Source organism: Orbicella faveolata, unplaced genomic scaffold (assembly GCF_042242905.1).
Source record: "Orbicella faveolata isolate gen_17 unplaced genomic scaffold, um_ofav_v1 contig_13, whole genome shotgun sequence".
In the NCBI taxonomy this organism is placed as follows: domain Eukaryota; kingdom Metazoa; phylum Cnidaria; class Anthozoa; order Scleractinia; family Merulinidae; genus Orbicella; species Orbicella faveolata.
The window spans coordinates 21883705-21909704 of NW_028301540.1; the positions used below are offsets into that span (position 1 = coordinate 21883705).

General features: G+C 38.3%; 1 pseudogene; it reads right to left on the minus strand.

The window, feature by feature from the left end:
* Positions 1–20497: 20497 nt before the first annotated feature.
* LOC149115603 (uncharacterized) lies at positions 20498–26000 on the minus strand (annotated as a pseudogene).

Here is a 26000-nt window from a genome sequence, read left to right on the forward strand (position 1 = left end):
CACTTTCACAAATGTGTCTTGTAATGTCAAAGTTCTAATGTCTAAGCATTTGACATTTGCCGGGAGTTTGTTCCAAATTTCGTCGTTTACTTTGGAAACAAGCACATTGTCACAAATACTTGGCTTCTTATATTTCTGGAGACTATGCTTTCTCTTCTCCACAGAATACTCTGCATTAAATTTCCCATTTACTAACTCAGCAAGGCCACTTGCAATCGGCAGGCCTGTGTCCTGTGAGCAACTCAGGAAAGAGCTGATTGCAGACAACAAACTAGCATTGTCAGGGTCTCCATCCTCCATATCCTCAAGGACGGTATCGTCTATTTCATCAATATCACCACCTCCAAATAAACGACAGGCATCTGCCTGGCTTGCATCATGGTGATGCTGTGTATTTGCTTTCTCTGAAGCATTGTTTTCATCTTCGTCTGAGGAGGTTGCGTTGGCTTTCTGTGAAGCCGTGCAAGATTTCCTTTGTTTGGATGTCTTTGTTTCATTGTCAGGAGATGACCATTTGTGGCTTACTAGCTTTTGAAGCAAGCTGTTGCCCGAATTGATGCTAGCTTTCATACTATTTAGCACAGCGATGAGAGTGCTAGACTCTTGCTCACTTTGCTTTTCCGTGATACTATCTTCAACGTCAGTGGCGTTCATTTCCCTTTGAGAGAAAACAGAAAATGCGGCAAAACACAAGGTAACACAAAACCACTTCAATACGGTGCAAAAAGGCAGTATAAAGACCCAACAAACAGCATGAAAAACTTTAAAAAAATCTGTGGAAAAAACACCTCTTCGCCTGCTCAATGCAAAAGCACAACACAGCTATAATACTGGGTGCCAACACAAAAGTGAACAGTGTAAAACTTTTTAAGCAATTAGGTTGGGTTCCATTTTACCATGAAGCGAAAATAAATAAGTCAATATTGGTATATAAACAGATTTTAGGGGAGTGCCCATCTTATCTTACCCAGATGCTCATTAGAAATGCAACGTGAATGGAAGAACAAGCAGGCATGTTCAATTAAACTTTGTCTGCCCTTGATTCAAACGGGAGTCTGAGGGTGGAAGGTCTTTCACAGTATCGACTAACCGCCCCTTGATAGGATGCTTGCCCATATCAAAAACCAAACTAACCTTTCAGCTTCAAAAAAATCCATTTTTAAACATTTTATGGACAGTTATAAGGAATTGGACCCTTTTATCATGTAAATTTTTAATTTTAGATTTTCTTGTTTTAATTATTAGACTTGATCTAATACTTTGCTTTTTATTATGATAAAGTTTCCATATAACGTGCACTCTGATTGGCTGAAACAGCGTGCTTTATCAAAGAACAGAGCACGGGTTGATGACGGTAAGTTGGCTTTCAAGGTTTTGCTTTGGAATTTTGACAAATTTGACCCAAATTAATTATCCCCTGTGACTCAGACAAACGCAATGGAAACAAGCTAGTTGTCTGCAGTAGATATGGCTCATGGAGACCATTGTTAGCAACAGTAGTGTTAAAACTGTACTAAAATAACAAGTTTTGCTAGATTCCCACAAACAAAACACGCAGGGAAATAAACAAATTCTCAACCTAAACAGTGCTTTGATAAAAGACATTATATTTGTTACGATAGGCTCATTGAAAAACAGTAAAACTAAACCCCTTGAAATAAATGTCTCTATTGATCCCATTAAAATCTTAGGAACATACATTTCACATGACAGCGATAAAAACAATAACCTGAATTTCTTTCTTAAAATCCAAAAGATGGAAACCAAATTAAACATTTGGTTGTCTCATGACCTCACTCTTATGGGAAGAACCCTACTCACTAAAATGTTAGGAATCTCAAAATTGGTATATGCGGCCTGGAAAAACAAAAAAGATAAAATTAAAAGAGAAGTTCTTTTTCAAGAAAGGAGAAAAGGTGGTCTTAATTTTCCAAATTTTGCCATAACAGTTAAAGTGCTCCATTTAAGCTGGATCGGAAGACTGTTAGAAATAAAACCATTCTACTGATCTTGGAAAGCTATTCCAAATTCTTTTTTCGAAAAGTATGGAGGTCTCAACTTCTTACTCAAGTGCAGTTACAATCCAAAGAAGTTAGACAAAAGTGTATCGTTATTCTACTTAGAAATGCTAGATTACTTTAAGGAATTACACCAGGTCAACCAAGATAGCTACGAAAGTGACCTTATTCTTTGGAATAACCATACATAACTGATGAAGGCAAATTGCTTTTTTGGAAGAGGTGGACTGAAAATGGAATTTATTACATTCAAGATATTTTAAATGAAAATGGCAATTTTCTTACTTTTGAAGAATTTAATCAAAGGTACAATATGTCATTAAATTTTTTAAGCTTTTTTCAAATCCTTGCATTTATTCCACCAAACCTCAAATCAAAGGCGGCTTCCACGCTAAGACCTAAGAATTCTGTTCTCTATAATTCTGACTTTTTTTGACTTTCCCACTGAAAAATCGGTTTTTCTTTCTAAAATGAAATGCGAAGACTACTACCTTCTTTTCCAAGAAAAATCAGAGGTTACACCTACAGCCATCAAGGCTTGGGCCCAACATTACTCTGGCATAGAAGATAAATGGGAAAAATTATCCAAAAATATACCTCACCTCTTGGCAGACGACAAATTGAGACAATTCTCCTTTAAATTATTACATCATATTTTAGTGACCAAAAAGGAGCTTAAGAGGTTGAAAATATCCGAAAGTGAAGATTGTTTTTTCTGTAAATCCTGATTCCTTGGAACATGCATTTCTGGAGTGTCCTGCTGGCCTAAACTTCTTTCAAAAAGTCCTCACATGGTTCAATAATAAGTACAGAGTTAACTTTACACCATCTAAAATACAGCTACTATTTAAGGACTATGATCTTCCCGCAAATACAAACCCAAACCTCACCTGGAGGTTTGGGATTTTAGTGGTGCAAACTCAAAAATATTATCGTTGCAAGGTGTTGGAAAAAACTCTCAATTTTTTTTAATTGAAGTCAGTGCTATCTTTGCAATGGAAAGCTGAAAAATACGAAATTTGAATTAATTAATTCAATTTACATTATGAAATCATTTTCAGTGGCAAAATCAGTTATTAGTGTTTTACTACTAATGTTATGATATGAATGTAAGAAGCATCAGTAATGGTATTAATATTGTAACTTAGAAAGGGTAAATGTATTGTTTTGTAGAGTAAATTATGCAAATTTTAGTATTGTAAGTAGCATGTGTAATTGCATCATATTGTTAATTAGAGTAAGTAAAATAAATAAATAAATAAATATACATTTAACCATATGAGGAAGTAGCAGATCCCATTAAAATAGTGCTCAATACACATAAAGTGTAGAGCTGAGTATATGAGTAATAACGAAGAGGCAAGATTTGCTGTTACTCCGAGTTTCGTGCTTACGCACTCATCAGACAGTATTTAATCGCTATATAAATATACATTTAAATATACATTTATATAGCGCCATTTTCCACTAATTGTCCATGGTGCTTTACAATACTTTAAAATTAAAATCCTAATTCTTTAAAAACCTAAAATCCTAAATCCTAAAAGTTAAAATCCTAAGAATTAAATACGCTATATAATACAATTATGCTACAAATAAAGTAAGTAGTGTTAGTAGTTGTATTACTGTTGTAAATAGTTATCACTTCTATAATTTGTAGTTGTAGTACTGTTGTTAAAAATAATAATAAAAAAATTTTTACAAAGGTAGAAATTATACTTAAGAAGTAAAGCAATGACAGAAAACAACAATTGAACTGTCTGTTTAAGATGAGAAGCTTTAGTTTTATAAGAATGCTCAACTGCTCAAACAACACTTACATGCAGTGTAGTAATGCTCGTTCTCTGGTCATCTCAACGAAGTGAACCGAGGAGTGGTCAGTTCAAAGCTTGCTCTGATATTCTCTTCTGTGTTCAGAGTAGTTATTGAGGTAGTGTAGAAACTGAGTTGCTGTGCTTTTACTGTCAAACAAGGTGAAAACCCATAGCCACACCATCAATTTGGTCATAGTATATATGCAAATTTTTCTCAGCTTCTGTCATTGTAATCGTTAATTAGTTACTTTAAATTGTAATTAGTTGTTACCTCTATTCCTAATGGTCACTTCTGAAGATGTATGTTGAAACATATGAAACGTCAAGTAAATGAACTTTGATTTTTAACATGTGTTTTATTGCCATGTTTATCACCGCAGTTTGTGTTTTTTCTTATCAAGCTACGATGGCCAGAGAAAAAGAGTATTTACTCCATTGCTGTTTTGTCGTCAGTGACTTCAGTTGATGTTTTAATATTCTCTACATTACTATCATGTCAAATTTGATACAAGGCATTCACTTTTAACTGGTAGTGTCAAATCAATTCATTATTTTATTGGGGTCATTACTAGTCTAGCCATGGATCAAGGTTGAATAAACAACATTTACAAAATCTGAAAGTCACTCTGGTCTCAGTTTTCAAATTATGCTATTATTATTATTATTAATTAGACAAAATTCCGACAGACGACATAAGAACCTTGCGAAGTGCTGACCTAGCTGTTTGTGAAACTCAGACAGGGGACATGGGCACCCCCGCTAACAGGGCCTCTATAAACCTTTACCTGCCTTTAGATCCGTATTTAAAAATTCACTAAAAAGCAAACTTTGAAGTCATTGTTCTTCTCTCGAAAGCCTCTCGAAACTACTTGAAACTGAAAGCTTAGCTGAAGTCTAGTTTGTGATGGACAGCTGGCGCTTCGTTAGCCAATGCGATTGTTTGAACAATTCTAACAAGGATTGTGATTGGCTTATTTTAGCTTGCTTTATCGGAGAACAGTGCACGGCTGGCGCCACTTTTTCTCATTTGGAAAATAAAGTTTGGTTTGAAAATTCAGCTGAATGCGTGGGGAAATCGGATTCTCTATCATAAAACAAATAATGAAGCCTCGACTGTGCTCTGTTCTGTTGTAAAGCACTTAGGAAGCAGTAGGAAACTGAAGGAGTGGCACGCTTCAGCTAGGTCTCCGCGTTCTCTCTTGTGTATTTACTGTTAGGCTAGGTTAGACATTTCCTTATTTCTCTGTTGACTAATGGGAGACAAAGTGAAAGTGCTAAGAAAAGAAAACGATGATTTAAAGAGTCAACTGAATGATCCGAAGAAGGAATTTCAGTTCCTCAAATCCAAAATGGCAGAACAGAAGGATTACCACAAAGCGGCAGCCACTGCTTTACTGAGCACACATGATGTCCAATTCCTCAGGGACAGCTACGATGCTCTTGTGAAGTCGGAATCCAGCTTGTTAAAAGCTCTGGATAATTTCTCTTGTAGGTTGGATTTATTGACAGTTGTTAATTATTATTTGTAACACCTTTAGTTTATTGGTTGTCTCTAGTAATTGTTGTCAATTTTAGTCTCTTTAGTTCTCTTGTTGCCTTCAGTTGTATTTAGTTGTACCTAGTTGTATATTAATAATTCGTGAAAACATGACCGGCCTAGATTAGCTCAGCTATCCACGGGCATGTTATAATTTTAATTTTAATTTGAAAACAAAAACAAAAATGTATGTATGTTTCATGGTAGAGCACTCAAGAAGTAGGGAAAAACACTTGACTACATCTCGTGTTTTCCCCTAGACTTCTTTCGTGCTCCACCCATTCCTGCAAGCTATACAACAGAACAGAGCACAGTCAAGGCTTCTTTATTTTTTAAATATTTTAGAGTATCTCATATCTTAGTTTTTTTATATAATCGTTTCATATTTGAGAATTAACATGTCTTTTTGTTCTGTAAATATTTATATGAGGGCCACTGGTTTTTCAGCGATTACTGTTGTGTGCTACCCTCAATAAATAAAGTTGGTTATTGTTATTATTTGTCATGTTTTGAAATTCATAGCAGAAGTGGACGATTTCCTAAAGAAAGGGATAACTAAGCACAGGTTTGGACAGTGGACTTCTTTTTTGAGAGACCTTGATTTCAAATTTCAAGATGGAAGAATGGTGGACTCTCTAAAGAAAAGGGCTGGACTCAATGTGACGTTTGGTTAGCAATTAAAAAAAAAATGCACACCAAGTAAAATGCAGAGGACCATTTAATTGTGATAATTCAACAAACAGCTGGCTTATTAACATATCTGTGGAATGCGTTTTATAAATGGTCAAACTGTAATAAACTCTAATTTCTTAGATGCGAAGGTCTATTCTTCCAAGGGGTTATCACAGGTACATGCAGCATTCTGATTGCCTTAATTCTATTTACTTGATGTGGAAAATTATCAAACTAATGAAAATGATCACCTATGGCTTTTTTCACTTTTGACTAATAAAGTACCAAGTTAGAATGTATTGTGATTTATTGACTACTCGTTGGCTAGTGGATTGCCTTTTTGGCTTGTTGTTGCTAGTGTTAGCTCGAAGTAGTGCAGGAGAAACTGCACAGTCGTCAAAGCTTGAATGAGGCAGAGACGCACCACTTGCCCTCAGAAGAAGAGTGGTGAAAATACTCTGTTTTCTTGTATTTCTCTACTTCACTACTTGTATGCTGCTGGGTGATGAAAATACTCTGTTCCTCGTCCCTCTCATGTGTATGTTGCTGTACTTGCTCAGACTCTGAACTGGGGACAGGCAACACGGGGAGCCTTTCAACAATGCTTTTGACCAGGTAGTGCTGCTCTTCTCTTAACAGTCCATGAGAGGTGCATACCTTGATTTGTTCTTGGACAGCTTCTGCAGTGTTGAAAGTGCCCAGGGCTTGTGATGAATTTTTAGGTTGTTGCACAGGACCTTCATCCCCTCTTTGACTTCAAGCAAACCGTGGAATTGTTACTGCTTTGATATTTTTCGCAGCAGTTCTTTAGCTCTTGCCTTGTGTAGTTGTTGTTTCCACCACTTCTCTTCTTCCTTCTCTTGGATGGTGTGTGTAAGAAGCTGGTAATTTCCATGTTTTTCAGGGAGCCTGTGGAAGAGAGCCCAAGTGCTCTTCTCAAGTTACGAGTGCACTGCCAAAATAAGGAAAACCTTTGGTGGAAACTTCCAGTGCTGTTAGTGAAACTTTTTACTTAGCACGTTGGAAAGGATGGCTTTCACAGATTTTGAAAAATGTATAGGTTTAACTTAGTCATTCCCTTCCATGTCTCATTCAAGTGCCTTCTCTTTACGAGAGAACAGTTTGGACCATTTATCTTTACTTTTTTCAACTTCTAAATGCCTCTACATCTTTTACGCCATGGAGTGACAATGATGTGTCGTGATATCTAAAGTTTAAACAGATTTAACGAAGAATAGTAAAAGGAACGAACTTTGGGAAATGATCTACGTTTCCCAAAATTTATCATTGCGTGTTTTGCTGCCTTTGAGCAAAATGTACTTCACCAGATTTTAAAGGTTGCTTCCATTTTACCTTGGCACTTATCTTACGCTTTTTTTAGTATTTATAATAAGTCTTTGCATCATTTTTAACTGATTTTAAGTCTCAGTGGCTGTTCCAACATGTCAAAAAAAAAAACGGTCTGCTAGTATGGACTGTTCCTTGTTTTTGTGTTCCTTTTGACTAAAAGATGACCAGCCTTTTTACATGGTAGGAACAAAATGTTCACTGTAATGTAAAGTAGGAAAATTTCGTTCCAAATTCCCAACTGTAAATGAAACATATTGTGAAGGTGAATTAATCAACATGACACGAGTGTGGGACAAAGAAAAATTCTGAGTCCCTGACAGGAATCAAACCCATGACCTCCCGAACACTGGGCGAGTGCTCTATCCACTGAGCTACGAGAACTCATGGAGAGCAAGGCCATTTAACTGAGTTCATATATGACAGGTGTCCTGCATACTGCTAGGATCAACGCTATTGAAGTCATCGTGAGTAGTGATAAGTTAATAAAGATGGTGGATTTTAAGCTTGGTAATGAAATGTGAAGGTGAATTAATCAACGTGACATGAGCGTGGGACAAAGAAAAATTCTGAGTTCCCGACAGGAATCAAACCCATGACCTCCCGAACACCGGGCGGGCGCTCTATCCACTGAGCTACGAGAACTCATGGAGTTAAACGGCCTTGCTCTCCATGAGTTCTCGTAGCTCAGTGGATAGAGCGCCCGCCCGGTGTTCAGGAGGTCATGGGTTCGATTCCTGTCGGGGACTCAGAATTTTTCTTTGTCCCACGCTCATGTCATGTTGATTAATTCACCTTCACATTTTATTACCGAGCTTAAAATTCACCATCTTTATTAACTTATCAATGGAACATATTGTTCTCAAATTGATAAATTAGGTCTTTTTTGTTCCAAGTTCATTTCTGTGGATGGAACACATTGTTCCTAAATTGGTAAATTAGGACTATTTTGTTCCGTATTCCTATCTGTGCACAGGACACGTTCCCAAATCGATCATTTAGGGCTGTTTCATTCCAAGTTCCTATCTGTAAATGGAACACATTGTTCCCAAATTGGTAAATTAGGACTATTTTGTTGCGACTTTGCATCTGTGAATGGAACAATTTGGTCCCAAATTGCTAATTTAGGAATGTTTTGTTCTGAATTCCTTAATGAGAATGGAACACCTTGTTCCTAAATTGATAATTTAGAACTGTTTTGTTCTGAATTGCAATCTGTGAATGGAACATATTGTTCCCAAACTGATAATTTGGGAGTGTTTTGTTCGGAATTCTTATCTGTGAATGGAACATATTGTTCTCAAATTGGTCATTTGGGAACAGATTTAGGACCACTTTGTTGTGCATTTGCTATTTTTTTTTCCCAAATTAAGATGTCTTTTTTGAATCAAGACAACTAATAGGGTGCAGACAGACCTGCTTGGGCAAGTTTGGTTGCATCCGACTGTCATGAATTTCACACAGTAGTAATGAGGGCAGGCAAGAAGAAGAAGAAGAGGAAGAACTTTAATTAACAAGGGTGAAAACACTTTAAAGTTAGCACTGACAAACTAGTGGCTCTCATTACACTATACATAAAATCTAACAAATAAAATGACTAAATAGTAAGTAAGTAAGGGCATGCCTTGGCAAGTTCAAAGATGCTTGCAGGTCCTTTATTTGTCATCAGCCCCTTGGTTTTGGTTCTGATTTAAAGGAGATTATGTCACCCAAATGCTCGTGAAAAGGCAAAACGAGTAAGAAGTGCAAAGTTAATTGGTCAGATATTGATTGAGCATCAGCAAAACCAAAACAACCTCACTTAGAAAAGGATGAAACCAACAGTTTATATCACTGCCAAATACAAGAGTGTGACTGTGATGGGTTTCAAAGTTAGAGGGTGCAGAAAACATGCTAATACCAAGCAAGGTTGGTTCTTGTACTTTGATGAAAAGCCCAACTCGAAAGAAATCAATTTTCCAATGGAGAACACAATTCAAGATCAAACAAGTGAAGCCCCAAAGCATACCATTAAGTGACTTCCCTCATTTTCATCAGTGTCACATCAGTGAAGTATCTACAAAATGGTTGACTGGAAGTGGTGGCAGTTTTAAGAAAGATCGCACAACTCAACAAATAGTGACAAGATCTTGAAGTTTCTTAGATTTTGCTGTGAAGACAAGAGTTGACTTTTGATGTGGTAGAGTTTAGTTTGTGTTCTCCAAATTTGGGCCACATACGTGCTATTTCTGAAATGATCAACTTCAGAAAACTTCATGGTGCATCAGAGGCAGGTTTTCAAAAGTTCTCTGTAACAGAGCTTTACCACAAAAGAGTGTGCCTAAACCAAAAAAGCCATTGACAAGCTGAAAATAAATGATAACACGTACATTTATGATCAATTCACGATCCTAGACGAGCAAAAAAGTTATCTATTCTCATCAGTCTCCCTTTCACCTATTATTGGGCACTAACAGTCTCTAGTTGAAGATAACCCTAAAACACTGTGGAAGATACCCAAATGACCTGCAAAACACATGCCCAACCTCAAAAAGAGACCAGCCCCATACTAAAAACCAATTTAACAGAAATTAAGCCTCGGGGAATGCAGAGACAAAATTTTTTAAATGGTTAAGATCCTCATATAGTGTTGGAAATGGAAGTGGCCAATTCAGTTGAAGATAATAAATCTGAATGAGAGCCTCCACAGAGAACTTCTGCCAATTTCATGTAATATAAGGCAGTAGCTTTATCGTTCCAGCCCACGTGGGACATCACAGCTAACTGAGACCCAGATAAAGTGAGAGTTACAGTGGATCCTGAGTGGAAACTGTCAAAGTCTCGCCTTCATCAATCTTTGTGTCCTTCAAATAGACTTTCAGGCGGATTTCTGCAGTAGAACTTGTAAATGCCTTGTTGAGGATATGGCCCTGATGATTAGTGGGGGGAAGAGATAACCATTAATAACAGATATGTGGAGTTCAGAAGTGATAGTCGCATATGTCTCAATCGCTTTAACCGGGCAAAGCTGGGGATTTGAATGACAATGAATTCCAAAGACATTAGAAGCACCGTCTCTCAAGGTTTTCCCCCAAACATGGTTAAACAGGAAACCATTGTCCTGAGGAAAATGCAGAATTTCTGCCATTTGAACACGACCGAAATCAGACCCTCCATCCGCACTAAAGAAGAGAGTTTTAAAAATGCTTGGTCTCAAGCTAAAATAAAAAGACCGCAAGGACTAACTGAAGGATCTGCCATCTTTCTATCCCATAATCATGCCAGAAGCAAAAGCTTTGACAGAAAAAACGGGACAGCCTGCTTAGGAACGATGTGAGCTTGTAACTGCTCCTCAGATATAGCCTTTAGGTAACTTTGTACCGCAGTCGATGCAGCTGGATTTTCAAAACATAGCAGGCCATTCCAGTCCCCAGAGCGACCTGTTTCGTTGAAGATGGTATGAAGCTTTCCTATACAGGAATCAACAATTTTAAATGCAAGTTGTTTGGGGACCGTGCAATTTGCAGCATCCTTGTTAGGAGAGTGTGGACACCTGGGAATATGAATGACTGTTTTACCATGACAGTCTTTTCACACTAAAAACTGCAAAACATCTTCAGGAGTGGCAGAAAAAATAGACCTAGCATTAGGTAGCGAGGCTAAGAAGGTTTCAAATTCCATGCACAAGGAAAACTTTTGCTTTGAGTGCGAAGACTTTTGAACTGTCTGTTTAAGCTGCTGCAAATGAGTATCAATAGCTGCAAGAGCGAGTGCTATTCTTGAGGCAGGGTTCTGAGGAATGAACTTTCTTTGGTACCCACACATTTGGCAAAATCCAAAAAAGTGGTCATTGGCATAAGCACATGATGGGCAGGCTACAGGTGGGGTAAAAATTTGCTGAGCCTGGGGAAGGTCCTTAAAGGAAGGAATAGAAAGTAAATGGCTGACTGATTTAATAGCGACATGTAAAAAAGGATAGTTGATGCTATTGGAAACAGGAGGCACGAAGAAAATTAACACAGAATTAATACACAGCTGGAACAAAATTCTTCGAATTTAGTGAAAAATATAAAATTACAAAACATTCAAAATACCGCAAATGGATAATTCATTCTGTTCAATAAATCCTCAAACTAGATGAAGTGACTATAAACCTATTTATTGGAAATACGGAAAACCCAAAGGTCCCAAGGAATTGGCTTGCTATATGAAAAACCATCCTTCGAGGGAGTGAGAAAAATACCAGTTGTCCCATTGGCGGCCAACATACAACTGGAAGAGCACGCGACAGCAGCAAAGGCCACCAAAAATGCCGTGGAACGACATCTGGAATTACAAGAGTGTAGGACAATTTCAAACAGTTAAGATACTTTAAGACTTGAGGAATAAGACAAATTGGTGGGAAAACGTAAGGATTCATGAAAACATCTGGACCGTAGAGATCGGGGGATTGTGCAAACACATTCACTCCCAATGCATTTGCCATCAGACTCTCAGAGAAAAAGGGTAGAGGATAGCCAGCCAAGTCAGTTTGTACATTGGAAGATCACGCCATGAGATCACTGGAGGGTCCCCGAGAGCCGCCCTACAAACTTTAAACCAAAGTCCACATAGCTGGGCTTAACGTTGAGTCCTGAAGATTGAGACAATGAGAGGGAGCATCTGCAGGGTTATCAGGACCAGGAACAAAATGAATGTGCAGATTAATGTTAAGGCTCATGATAGTTTCAAACAGACACTTAAGAGCAGTAACTAAGGAATGGGAATGGGAGCTGCGCCTGTTCCAAGAATAAAGCAAAACCTGGCTGTCGGCAAATGCATCCACCCAAGAGTTTCTAATATTATTCCCGAAGGACTGTAAGACATTGTTAAGGGTGAGAGTTTCCTTATGGCAACGTCAGCTCCAATAATATGGGGTTCCCAGTAATCACAAATATTGATATTAATGGCATCAGGACTTAAAACATCCCCACAAGCAAAAGAGGAAGAGTCCAAAAACAGCTGGACATGGCAGTGCTTTTCTCAACGCCAGGGAAGAAAGCCATTCCATGACTCTAAAAAGAGCCAATGTTCTAATCCTTGTCATAAAACCCCAGACATCTAGACTGGGCATGAGGAATGCACCGCACGAGGGATAGCCATATTGATTTCATTTGTATAAAGCCTCGCTCCGGGAACAGCCAGAGCCATCGAAATACATTTTCCACCCAGACTTTGGAGAGTAACCAGGTCTAAGGTTTCAGACTCAAGGGCTTGTTTGAGAAGGATAAGAAATTTTTCCTTTTGGCGAGGTAATTAAATAAAAGCCCTTTTTTCAGAGTCAGAAATGAAACCCAGCCAGGGAACTTGCTTGCAGGGTATGAAGGTGGATTTCTCCAAACCAATGAAATAACCAAGGGAGGAAAGAGTAAAACATGTGACAAAAATAGCCACATTGGCCAAAGCCAAATTAATGCTATCCTTTGAGGGCAAATCGTGATAAGCAACTGGAAGGCAGTCGTTTGAGAAAGAGAGCTGACTGCTATGATGGTCGTCAATGTATTAAGATCAGGGGATGCCAAGGGAATGTAGATAGTGCGAGGGAATAAGGCTGGTGGAGTGGTAAATATAGGCAGACGATTTCCAATCAAACGGGATGCAACAACTTACAAAAAACCAATCACCCCACTCAAAGCCCAGTGGGACCACCATTGCTCTGCCGAAAATGAAACTTGACTTTGCTCAAAAAAGTTTTTACTTTTCAGGCGCTTCAGCTTTTAATTCTTAACCTTTAAAAATCAAGCAAATTAGCAGTAGGGTACTATTTAGGGAGTCTTTAGATCATTTTTTGAATCTACGGCCGGAGGGCCATAGATTCTGTGTCATTGAGTCTGTCCGTTAACCAAAAATGTGTATCAAAAGAATATTCGTACTTAATCAATCCTCGGATGTGCGAAGATCGCTTCCTGATTAATGCCCAAATGACCAACTGTACGATTGAGAGCAACAATATATGTGAAGATCAGTCGCGATTGATTTTTCGGTAGACTTTCGGTTAGTCAAACCTGTCAATGTTCATGAGAGGGAGTTGGTTGTCAAAATGGAGAAAAAAAATACAAATTTACCAGCAGAAGCACAGCGTTACAGAGCGTTATCAATGACTACGATCTCTAACCGTGTATGACATTGCAGACTCGTTTTCCCATGCTCTTCAAAGTGACGCGAATTGGTGAGTAGACAAAGTTTTCTATTTTTTTTCTGATATAAACAGTTACAGGTATAACCAGGTACAGCTATCAATGTGCCGAAACATTGTTCTTGAATGATCTTGCATGATTTTGAGTGGTTTCCGAAAGGTTTTGATTGGAAATACAATTGTTACGTGCCTTCAAAGCAGCTATCGCGCAAATGAAATGCACATTTGCAAATTGATGTTTATTTCATGTTTTCATACAACCGGGAACTCAACGTAATGTTTTATTATAAATATTTGATTCAGCTACAGGCAGGATCGATTCTAAAACTCTCTGCTCACAAAAAGCTATCTGAACCAGGTCAATACAAAGATCGTTCACATAAATTCTTCATATGGAAATTCTGGATTCTTTCAATATTAAATACTGACAGATCAGGAAAGTTTGCTTTACATATAAAGACGCTAGTCATAAAAGGGGATAAGTGACGATTTTGGTTGCTTTTCTTTTTTTTTGCTCCAAATTAGCTGAATTTTTGCATGTGGTCTTCAGTGTAATAGAAAAATGTGGTTCTGTATTTTTGTCACTGGTTTTTGCTTTGTTTTCAAGTTAAAACGTATGCAAAAAACTTGGCTTTTCCTAGCCATGTCTTTAGGAGTTTATTTGTTGAACAGCAAACAGGCAGACTGTTTATAGTGTATGAAATCACAATCAAATCCCACAGCATATAGAGTGGAAATCTGGGAACAGATTGTTTACATCGGTTATTGTGACATGAACACAACACACGAATCGATCGAGCATCAAACGAAATACCATCAAACAAAAAAGAGATGTGCCGCATTAGAGCTGTCGACTAATATCTTAAGCATTATTTTAAAGTACCTGGTATGCCTGCCTGGTGGTTGACAAGCATCATAAAGCCTCGATAAACCCATAAGTCATCAGCACGTTTTAAAGATTCAAAACATGTTCTGAAACTTCGAGGGCAGCTGATATACCGTTATCATGTTATCGGCATTCAAAGTCAGATCGAGCCAGGTAGCAAAGTCCAAGAGCAGTTCTTGCCCAAGCAAAATACCCTCTGGTAAGTTGTGGCCCATTTGCCAAGCGTTGCTAGCGTCAAAGTTTGGAAAGCGAGAACTGGTTTTAGACTTATAAAATTTGTCTTCTATTGACCGCCATGTTTTCCTGTGCACGAGGTGTAAAGACCCTTCGCGGCATGCATTGCGATTACATTCTGCGGAATTTCTCGAACTGTTAACTAGATTTAAACAATAATGGCCAACAAGTAGCGATCGATTGCAACAGATCTGTGATCCAGTTTGCATTGATTTTATTTCAAATCAGCATGATTTATAGTGTTTTGAGCTTCTGGGATCAGTGGACATGCAGATTTATGGAGACCCATACGTTGCGCAGAAGGGTTAATCTGTTAATCTGTCAGCCCTATTTATAGAGCGTTTTCATGTGGAGTCATCAAATTCTTAAATCCAAAACTAAACAGCCACCAAAGTTGTTATCCTCACCAGGCATAAGAAGTACCAGCGCATTTTGAACTTCGAAGTTATGGCAGTGCGTGACATAAAGCTACGATCGCATTTGTTGAAAACTATGTATTTATCTTGTGATTTTTAGCCATTTAAGACGTTGCTGTATTTGGAAAAGTGTTTATTGAAATGTTTTTATTTGTTTTATTTTTATTTACACCTTTTTGGACCTGAAATCAACATTTTTGAGCTTATACGTTGCGTGAAATTACCATTTTCAGAAGCCCAACTTGGGCTCCTGCCATTTTGCTTTTTTCTAAGTGAAACCAACATCCTTGCCATCACGCATTAACATCAAATCAACATTTTAACCTATTTAGACCTGAAATCAACATCATTGAGCTTATACATTGGGTGACATTACCGTTTTGCTGTTTTCTAAGTGAAATTAACATCCTTGTGGTCAAGCGTTAACGTGAAATCAACATTTTAACCTATTTGGACCTGAAATCAACATCATTGAGCTTATGTGCTGCGTGAAATTGACATTCTGCTGGTTTCTAAGTGAAATCAACGTCCTTCCCATCACGCATTAATGTCGACTCAACCTTTTAGCTGTTTTTGAGCTGAAATTAATATATTTTTTAAGGTTACAAATTGCAAGAAAAATCAACATTTTGCTGTATTTTTAGTGAAATGAACATCTTTGGGGTCGTGCGCTGACGTGACAACAAATATAAGTTTTTTGCATACGTAATGTCTCAGAAACAATGCAAACCTCAGCAAAAACACATACAAAACATTGTTTAACACACCCAAAAAAATAATGCATGCAAAATTTGAAGCTTTTTTTGACAAAGTTCACTTTTGAGCAAAATGCCTAATGCCCATTTTCCACTGAGCCCTTCACATAAACGAAACTGGGCTTTGTTATAATAAAGCGAGCTGATCCTTTGTTATGAATACTTTGTTATAATAAACCAAGGTGAGACTTTGACTAATAACAAGGGCTCGCTTCGGTTTAATATAACAAAGGATTGGCTAGGTTTATCAAAACAAAGGCCCTGGCTTTGTTTATCTGAAGGGCTTGGCTGAAAAAGGGCATTAGGTATTTTTCTCAAAAGTGAACTTTGTCGAAAATGCTCCAAATTTCACATGCAGTTTTGTTTAGGTATGTTTAGCAATGTCCCGTAGTTTTTCCGCTAAACTTTGCTTTGTTTTTGGGATATTGCGTATGCAAAAAATCACTGGGTTTTCCATGCGGCATCTTTATAAAGTGAAGCAAAAACCAGCGGCAAAAATACAGGACAACGTTTCTCTATTACATTGAAGACCACATGCAAAAATTCAGCTAATTTGGAGCAAAAAAAGAAAAGCAACCAAGATCGTCACTTATCCCCTTTTTATGACTAGTTTCTTCATATATAAGCAAGAGTAAGTTCCTTGTCGCCTGTTTACCATCATTTAAGCTTAACTGGATAATATTTCTGCACTATCTCAAAGGGATGTCATTGGTTTTATGAAAAGCTTTTATGAAGCTAGAGATATTGACGTCTCCGTCCTATACGAAAATTACACAACGTAAAGCTTTTTATCTTTGGTGACACAGTACGCAAAGTTTATTTCCTGCGTCCACTGCCATTCCCGTCTTGGCCTTCCTGTTCTTGCATCGTATAAAGGTTCCTAATGTTGCTTGTGATGCAGAGGACATTAATGCCATGCACTCAAATTTTAAAACAATATTTTGCAATGTAGAAAAGAATCTGCAATCAGGCCAATTACATCATGATCAATCACTGGGCAACTCAAATGGCACAGAAATCACGAATGCACCGGTAATTCATTCCTCTCAAGGAAACTTGAATCCCTTTCGAGGGATTATTCAGCCCTTTTAAGGGATAATTCAACCCTTTCAAGGGATTATGCAGCCCTTTCGCGGGAGTATGCATCCCTTTCGAAGGATGATGCAGTCAGAGTACAACGCAGTCAATTCCACCGCCAATATGTGAGAGGTCCTCTCAAGGAGATATGACTCTCTTAGTAGAGTGGAAACAAAAAGCTTTAGTTGAAGAAATCATGACCATGGAAAACAGATTCACAGAAGCTATGCCTGGTCATTATGTAACTAGTATTTTTTCTGCAAATCCTCGAAGTGAAAGCCAATCTTTCCAATGTTTACACTTAGGCAAGGTACATTTAAGAGTAAATCTTTAATCTTTAATCAGTATACTTATCAGCTGCTCCATGTAGGAAATGAGACAGTGAACCACCTAGATTACCACGTGAAGTTTTAAAATCAGTTAAACACAGAAAAGTAAGAGGCAGAATTAAACATTTCTTGAAGAAAAGTGTTCCTGTTTCATCTGTTTTATTCACTGTGGCTACCAGTAGTGAACTATGGATTGTCGAGCTTGTTCATCATGTGAAGAAGAGTCTGCTTTTACTCTATTTTTTAAACGAAATTTGAACAAGAAAATTGTTGGTCCTTCTGGTAGGAATTATAAATGTTATCCAGAATTTTTGTCCAAGTTCAGTTTGATAATAATCAAAGGAGACCTATGGCCAAACTCGTGGATTAAGTAATCTAGAGATGAAATATGTTGGTGCACCCTTAATTATTGGTGTATTAAATGCTGTTAAAACAAGCAGGGCTCGTACCACGCAAGGTCACACTTATCTCACAAGGCGTAAGCTTTTGTTGCACACACATTACAAAGACATACATCCAGAATAGCTAGGGTGACAAAATTGCAGCTGAACATGGAGTGGTAAAGGCTAAGGGTTCTTGGGTCACAGTCAGGGGACACTCCTGCTGACAAAAAGCCATAGAGTACTCCTTCCCCCTCCCCCCCGTACACATACACACACACACCCAGATCTTGATGTTGATGTTTGTCTGCCTGCTGGGAAAATTGGCATGTATTCAAGTCATACGAGCCTACAAACCTTTTTCATTGCATTTCACTCAACGCTATAAGTAAGGTTTCTTATGAGACAGCACTTCGTAACTGCTTGTCTCTATATATTGCAGATAACATACATCAAAATAAGTAGCCTTATTTGCAAACATTTTCAGTGTTGATCCAAAAAATCTGTCGACCTATAAATTTGTGTTCCAACAAGCTTATAGGGGATTTCTTTATCTCTGTTATCTTTTCGATCAGAAAACAAAAGTGTAAACAAAAGACAGGGTAGAAATCATTTAAGCTTATCAAAATCAAGTATTTGGGAAGTTTTTACCAAGTTTATCTGCATTTCACATCCCACTCAGAGTTCAGATCAATGTACTAAAATAAGCAAGAAAAGTATAGAAAACTCAACTTTAGTCTAAACTTAACTCGATGTCGGTTGAACGTGGACAACTCAACATGAAAGTGCTATAAACTGCAAAGCTGTGAACGAAGGTTCTGCTTGATTGAACGTTGGATCTCACAGGAGATCTAATCAGCCTAACTTTGAAAGTAAAACAATAAGTTAAAGACTACTGTAAGGCTGACACAGCGTCGTTTATTTAAAACAGTATTTCGGCTGGCCTCAGGTTTACTAAATTATGAAAATGCATGAAATTACAATATTATATAATGGTGCCGATGTTTGTACTGTTTTCAATGGCTGTTTTGTTCATTAAAAATAGTTCATTTCGCTCATATAAGTTCATTAAGGTCTACCGCTAAGACACATTCTCATCAAAGCTTACCACATTAGCATGAGATTTACTCATTTTCAGGTCACTTTCCAGCAAACAAATGCTCATATCCTGATCATTATTTTTACGCCTGGACGACTCAAATACTCCTGAAATTCAGCCTTCAAGTTGGCCATAGTACTAATTCCAACATTCCAAGTCAACTCCACTTCACTTTAGCAAAACACCTAATATTATTGTCGTGTAAAAGCTACAAAATCATCAAATTCGGGCTGGCAAGATGCTCGCTTTGAATAGTAACCGTGCAGCTGCACGGTTACTATTCCAATTTGGTGTCGGGCTCGGTTACTATTCCAACATGGCATCGGGCTTGGGTGCTCTCGTTCGGGCCAACTAATTGCAAACAGTATCTACACCTGAGTGACTGAGTGAGTGAGTGACACATTTGCATATCGGAGTGCCCACAACAAACACGTTCCTACGCTTCGCGTATCCACGAGTTTAAAAGGTACCTTTTGCCAGAAAAGAAGCTTTTGTTATCTGGAGACATTGAATTAAACCCAGGTCCCACAGAGATTCTTAATCCACTTACCTATGGCCGTGGATTCATGTGCTCATCGAGCATCTATTTTTTGTATAGTGTAGTTAATAATTTACCTGGTCATTCTTAACTTATTTTAGTTTTTTATCCTTATATTATGTTATTTAGACAGGACCCCTTTGATAACAGTGCTCTTACACTGAAGGGCTATCCTGGAAAAATATATGTTATTATTACTATTATTACATCCGGCTGTCCAAAGAGAGTTGGATATGGTCGTATCCAAACTGGTCATCGCATACGGTTTGAAAGAAATTGCTAAGGACGTACTTTGTCAAGTGTTGAACACTATCCAACAAAACAGGCCGATCTTCAATCCAAAGATTAAGAAACCTATTATCATTGCAAAGGCAAGGTTTGGAAGGTTCTACCGTAAGGGGCATGACAAGATGTGGGGAAGGGAACTCTCCTACCTTACCCCATTAAGAGATGACCCCAGAAACTAGACTCTCAATAAGCGTGTCAGAAATAAATTGGGCAAACAGCTTACAAGAGAAATGATTAGTAAAAATTTGAGCTGGTGGCCCATTGCAATCATAATTAAACCCTTTATAGCTTCCTTTGAAATGAGTGAAAAACTTTTCAACACTGACGAGATTGTAAATCCAATCTTGAACCTCTGAGAAATTGTTAGTAGATTACTGAAACAACTTGTCCCACTGATCCATATGACGGTGGGGTTTACTGCCCTAAAGCAGCTCTGGTCGCAGAAAGCCAAAAGAGAGTGGCATGGCAAACATTTCTCCCTTTATGACCGAGGAGACAATTTCAGGCATAATGTGGGCGTTGCTTGCCATTTCCTGGGCCTCAGTTAAGGGGGACCCCTCACAGTTCAGCCAACGGGGACAGTTGGGAAGGTAATGGTAGGATCAAAATTAGGGGTCTTCTCGCAGTCGCGAAATGATATTTTTGAAAACTGAAAAAGAGAAAAAAAAGGAGAAAAATAAAATATATACAGAGAATAAGGCCCCAGGGAATGGCAAAGTCAGCCCTGGTAGTCCGAGAGGAAACGTTAGTTTCCCTTTGAGAATGCCACCCGTGGGAAGAAAAAGAAAAACAGTGAAAACTGAGAATATATATAACGAAGCAGTTGGTAAAGAAGGCCGGATAAAATAGAATGAGGCAAAAACAGATAAGGATAATTGACGGAGTTAATTTGATGTAAACACTTTATTACACGAGCCAAAATAACAAGCTTACAAGGAAGGTCGGGCTGGACATAGAGACTGAGATGAAGCAGGAGAAGAAGGCTTACAAAAAGGAGCATGCTTGTAACATTGTGGAGATTTATGCCCTGGGTTCAGAAAAGCGATAACAATATAATCTTCGGAACACTCAGTGCTGTCTGTGCCATCGCTGGATCCAGTTTATCACCCAAGGTGAGTACAGTTTTGACATACACATCTGGTTTGCGGAAGGTTGCGAGGTTTTTCCATAAGAAACAATGAACCTGTTGATCTCGTTTGGGTATTCAGATGCGATGGTACATCTTCCATATATCTCCAACCAGGGCGATTTCTCTTTCTCTAAAACACAGGGCCACACCAAATAGGTTGTTCAGCAGGTCTGGACCCTTCATCCAACAACAACAACAGCAACAACTTTATTAATAGTCATTCAATTTATGACCTTGGAACACAGAGGACAAATTAAAAACAATATGAACAGGCGTCTTTTCTGGTCTGACTACTGCATGGTGCGGTATGTGGTGTTCGGGGCTGTTGTAATTCTTCACCTTGTCTTCTGATAACTTCCTGCAAAAATTTATCTCCATTTCAGTCATGTGCTCATCATATGCCTTGGCTTGATCCAGGTTCGACTTTAGGTGATGTTCTGTTCCTTCTAGTCGTTTCAGCACTAGCAATCTGTTATCGGGAAGAAGATTTGGATCCCCCTTCCAAGGATATGGAATCATCCACTGCTGTTTAATATTTTGACAAGACTTGCTAATGACTTTGGCTCCCCTTACTTGGCTTAGCTTGTTGGCTTCACAGATGCATGGCTTTACTTCAACCCCCGTAGACTCTGTTTTCCAGAAATCAGATAGGTCTACAGGTGTAGCATACTTGACAAACAGTTTGCAACTTACTAGTTGAACATTTTCTGATGAAACTCCAAACACTACCCATCCCACTCATGTTTGTCTTGCTACAAGCTCTCCTGCTTGTCTGGTTTGGCCTGTATGCATGTTGGCATGGTCAATGCCCATGAGGATATCAAACGGTCCCCTTTCATGTCTGATCTTTTCGCTTGACAGCCCCAGGAGTTCGGTGATCTGTGTAATCAGAGATGGAGCAGTGTCATCACTGATGTTTGGGATTCCAGTGGTAGTTATCGACTACTTGTGGTCATCTACAGAACAGATGGGAACTCAGGATTCCTTTGTTCTTATGGTTTTCTCTTCTCCACCAACTTTTGCTATGGTTACAGAGGTGTTCCTTCCTTTGAGTCGAAGTAAGTCTGTAATGTCGGAACAGATAAGACTTACACGAGTGCCAGTATTGAGGAGGATATTTGCTTCCTTCTGGATTCCATTCTAACCGTGAGTGATTGCTGACATAACTGGAAGAAGAGCTCCCTTACTGGTCGTGACAGCTGCTACTCCTAATCTGATCGTGTTGCTTTTGTGTAGGAGTGGATGGTGATAATATTCGCATTGTGTTGTGTTTTTCTGTTTTGTGCAACATTGTCTTTGGGTGCAATTTTGCATTCTGTGTTCTCTTCCAGCCCATTCAAGGCACCTGGAGCACACTCGATTCTCTTTGGCCATCTTGAGTTGCTCGTCAACACTTCTGACATTGGTCTGGCTAATGGGCTGAGTTTTGATACATCCAACATTTGTGCAATGTTGCATCACCTTTACTGCTGTCATCTTTCAGGAAATAATTAACTGAACAGGTACTTGAACCGGTTCTCAATGGCGCTGTTGCACATACGCATGACTTCATCTCCACTGTCATCCAGTCTGAGTCCTTGTAATGTTGCCTTCCTTCCGTCTAGTGTCAGTTATCTAGACCACACTTTCAAATCATCAACGCACATTTTTTGTTCAATAATAGACAACATATGGCTGTTATCCATATCGCTGAGAACACCTACTTCTTTAAGAGGGTTAAAACATCGCCTAACTAAGTGTGCTAGGTCACAAAATCTACTTTCTTCTCTGTCTTGAACTGCACAGAACTTAATGATATCTTGCATTATGGTGTCCCAGACGAATCACAGATGGCTGTAAATGGAATACAAATATTCCCAACGGTGTTATAATCAGTGCCAATCCTTTTAATTAAATCTAGTGGCTTTCTGTGGAGTCAGGAACGTAAAAACCTGATTGAATCTCATTTTTCAGGGGAAACAGTTCTCAGATGAATGACTGGATACAGAATCGTATAATCTTTGTATTGTTTATTCCATCTATAAGGAAGATACACAATTACTGAGAAACCTAATAGCAAGCAATTCATGAAATTGCATGGGAAATTATCATTCTGAAAATTCAACTGGTTACAAAAACAAATTACTTCTGTGGCAATATCCAATCAAATTCATTTCAGTAACAGGTCGGTGAAATGGGTCAGCAGATCAAGCAGTAAAACACTTCGGGTCAGCAATGTTTAATGTAAGGTACAAAATGCTTTGTGACCTTGTCTCTGATTTCGTGCTTTTGAGAATGTGTCATTCTAACTCAAAGATCAACTTACTTAGCGATTACGCCATTGACTGCCAATTCCGCGGCTTATTAAATAATCAAATATCAATAAATGAAATTAAAGATATTATTATTACCGGAAATAATAATATCTTTTCCCTCAACGAATCGACACAAATTAATCTGTACAAGGCTAAGTCAAAGGACTTCTATAATTTGCTTAACATCAAGATTCACACCGAAGATCAAACGGGCCCTCAACGTTGGAGCGAAAAACTCTCTTTAAAAAAGGACGTGTGGACTAAGATCTTTAAACCACTAAGAAACATTTGTAAGGAAACTAAACTCAAAGAGTTTCAATTTAAATTAATCCATAGAACGATAGTAACTAAGAAAGAATTATTCAGATTTGGTATTAAGGCAGATGATGAGTGTCTATACTGCAGAGATAAAGATTCAATTGAGCACTCTTTTATCGAATGTTTACCAAATTGTTTACCCAAAAAGTCTTGAACTGGTTCAACCAAGTGAATGGCTGCCAAATTTCTCCTACCACAGAGGAGACCTTGTTTGGTATTACTGCAAACTCCCACAACATAGCAATAATACGGAAATTCAACTACACTACCTTATTTATGCGCCATTATATTTATTCAAGCAAGTTAAATAGCCTGGCCATCTCCATTCAGGATTTTATCGGTAAGCTACACATTAAATACATTCTTGCAAATTGGTCTTAACTAAATGTGAGAAGTGAGAAGTACTCCTCCCTCCTCAAAGTCAATATACAGTATAACGTATTGTAAGTAGCTCTATGTACAGCAAGTAATGTAAGTAGAGTATTATATTGTTAGCAGTGTAAGTAGCCCGTATTGCAAGTAATTGTATTTTCTGTAAGGAACTGTATTGAATATTGTATTGGCAGCATAAGTAACCCGTACTGTAAGTAACGTTAGTAAGTATTGTAGAACTGTGTTTTGTAAATTAAAATTATTAAAAAAAAATAATCAATGAAACAGTAACACAGCGTGTGGCTGTTTGGAGCTGTTTAGCACTGTGTATGGCTATTTAGGCCTGTTTATCTCAGTGTATGCCTGTTTAGAGCTGCACAGGACCGTGTATGGCTATTTTAAGGGCTGTGTGGTATCGTGTATGGCTATTGAGGGCTGTGTAGCACTGTGTATAGCTATTAAGGGCTGTGTAGCATTGTGTATGGCTATTTAGGGCTGTGTAGCATTGTGTATGGCAATTTAGGGCTGAAAAGCACTGTATATGGCTATTTGGGCCTGTGTAGCACTGTGAATGTTTATTTAGGTTTGTGTAGAGACGTGTATGATTGTTTTGAGCTGTGTAGCACTGTATATGGCTATTGAGGGCTGTGTAGCACAGTGTATTGTTTTTTAGGGCTGTTGGGGCTGTGGTGAAAATGGGTCAGCAGACTTCTTCAAAACAGCTCGGGGCCATTCCTGCAAGTAATGTCTAATGTACCATTCAAAAGCAGATACGTTCCTTTGTTTTTCTAGCACCAGGCACTCCCTGCCAATCAGTTTCTCCAACTCTTAAAGGGGCTAGGTAATGCTATTTTAGGTAATTTTGGTTAATTTTGTCAATTATGAGTTTTAAATGTCAAATTGGCTGAGCAAGAGTCTTTCATTTGCAAAATCACGGCCACACAGCAAACAAGAATGATTTTCCAGCTGTGGAAATGACATTTTGATATACACTGAGGTAAACTTGCAAAAAAGTTGGGCTAACGTTTTTCAAATTTATTAAAATGCAACCCACTTTAATCCTCTTCAGTTTTGTCCATCCATGTCCCTTCTTGGCTTTCCTATGTTTTGTTTGAGTTCTATAGTTTTGAGCCGGTATTGTGATATCTCCCAACATACAGTATTAATTATTGGAATTTATTACTACATACAGTATTTATTATTTGAAAGGATGTGAACCTGATTTTTTAGCTTAAGTTAGGTAAAAATATATTTAAACCAAAACAGCCCCCTAGCACATGCAATGACATACAATGACCTTGTATAAGGCTTATACATTTCGTCAAATCAACTTCTTACAAGTACTAGCCAAGTACTGTCTGACACCTAAATAAAGTATTTCATTCATTCATAGAAATATGTTAAATGCTTCTTCAGTAAACTAACTTTATGATTGTACCTGTTATGTTATGGTTGTCCATAAGTCTCTCGGCTTGTGGCAAGGCACTTCGCAGACTCGCTAGATCGAAATTCTCCACATCATATGGCCTAAGAACAATTCCAGGCAGAGGATATTCCAATGACAATGAACTTGTTGACGGGATGAACAACAGCTGCAATTGAGGCGTCTGTGGTGCAGTTGTAGAAGTACTGTGTGAAGCAGCTGTCATCATATCTAGAAGCCTGTCCAGCTCTGCTTTTTGTCTGGCAAACGAGCACTCAAGTCGCTCCAAGATTGTCCTTGTCAGTCGGAGCTCTTCACTCACAACCTCCAGTCCCTGGAAAGTGTCGTTCTGGTTCAACTGCTACGAGAAAACATAACATATATCAGCTTTTGGGGAATCGAAGAATGAGCCCGGCTTCAACATACTAAGAATACACAATAATTATGAAATAATTCAAAAAATAAAGCATAGTTGACTTTTTTTTATAGGAACTTCAGATGTCTGATGTGATTTCAGCTCTGAATTTGGGTATTGAAAAATGGAATGATGGCCATTCCATACACAAATAAATGAACACCTTTACAGCACAAAATTACTTAGGAGTGCTGTATGTTATGCCCAACCAAATATTCAATAACTAACGAGCAGTCAGAAATAAATAATTTTGCTTCAGCATGTACACAATCCCTCAAAAGAACTTTTTTGTGACTTTTGTTGTGTTATCAACTGTGCTGATGGCTTTTGTGAGTAAATCTCGGAAATCCAGACCTCCATCATGTTCGTTGAAGAAATCTCTCACTGCATTTTTCTCTTGCATTGGGCGTGCTGCAACAAAGGAGGCCAGTGGGCTGTCGTCATCAGGGTCTGACTCAGAGTCCAAAGAAGAGATCATTTCTGCTTCCAGGAAGGGCGATGCCAT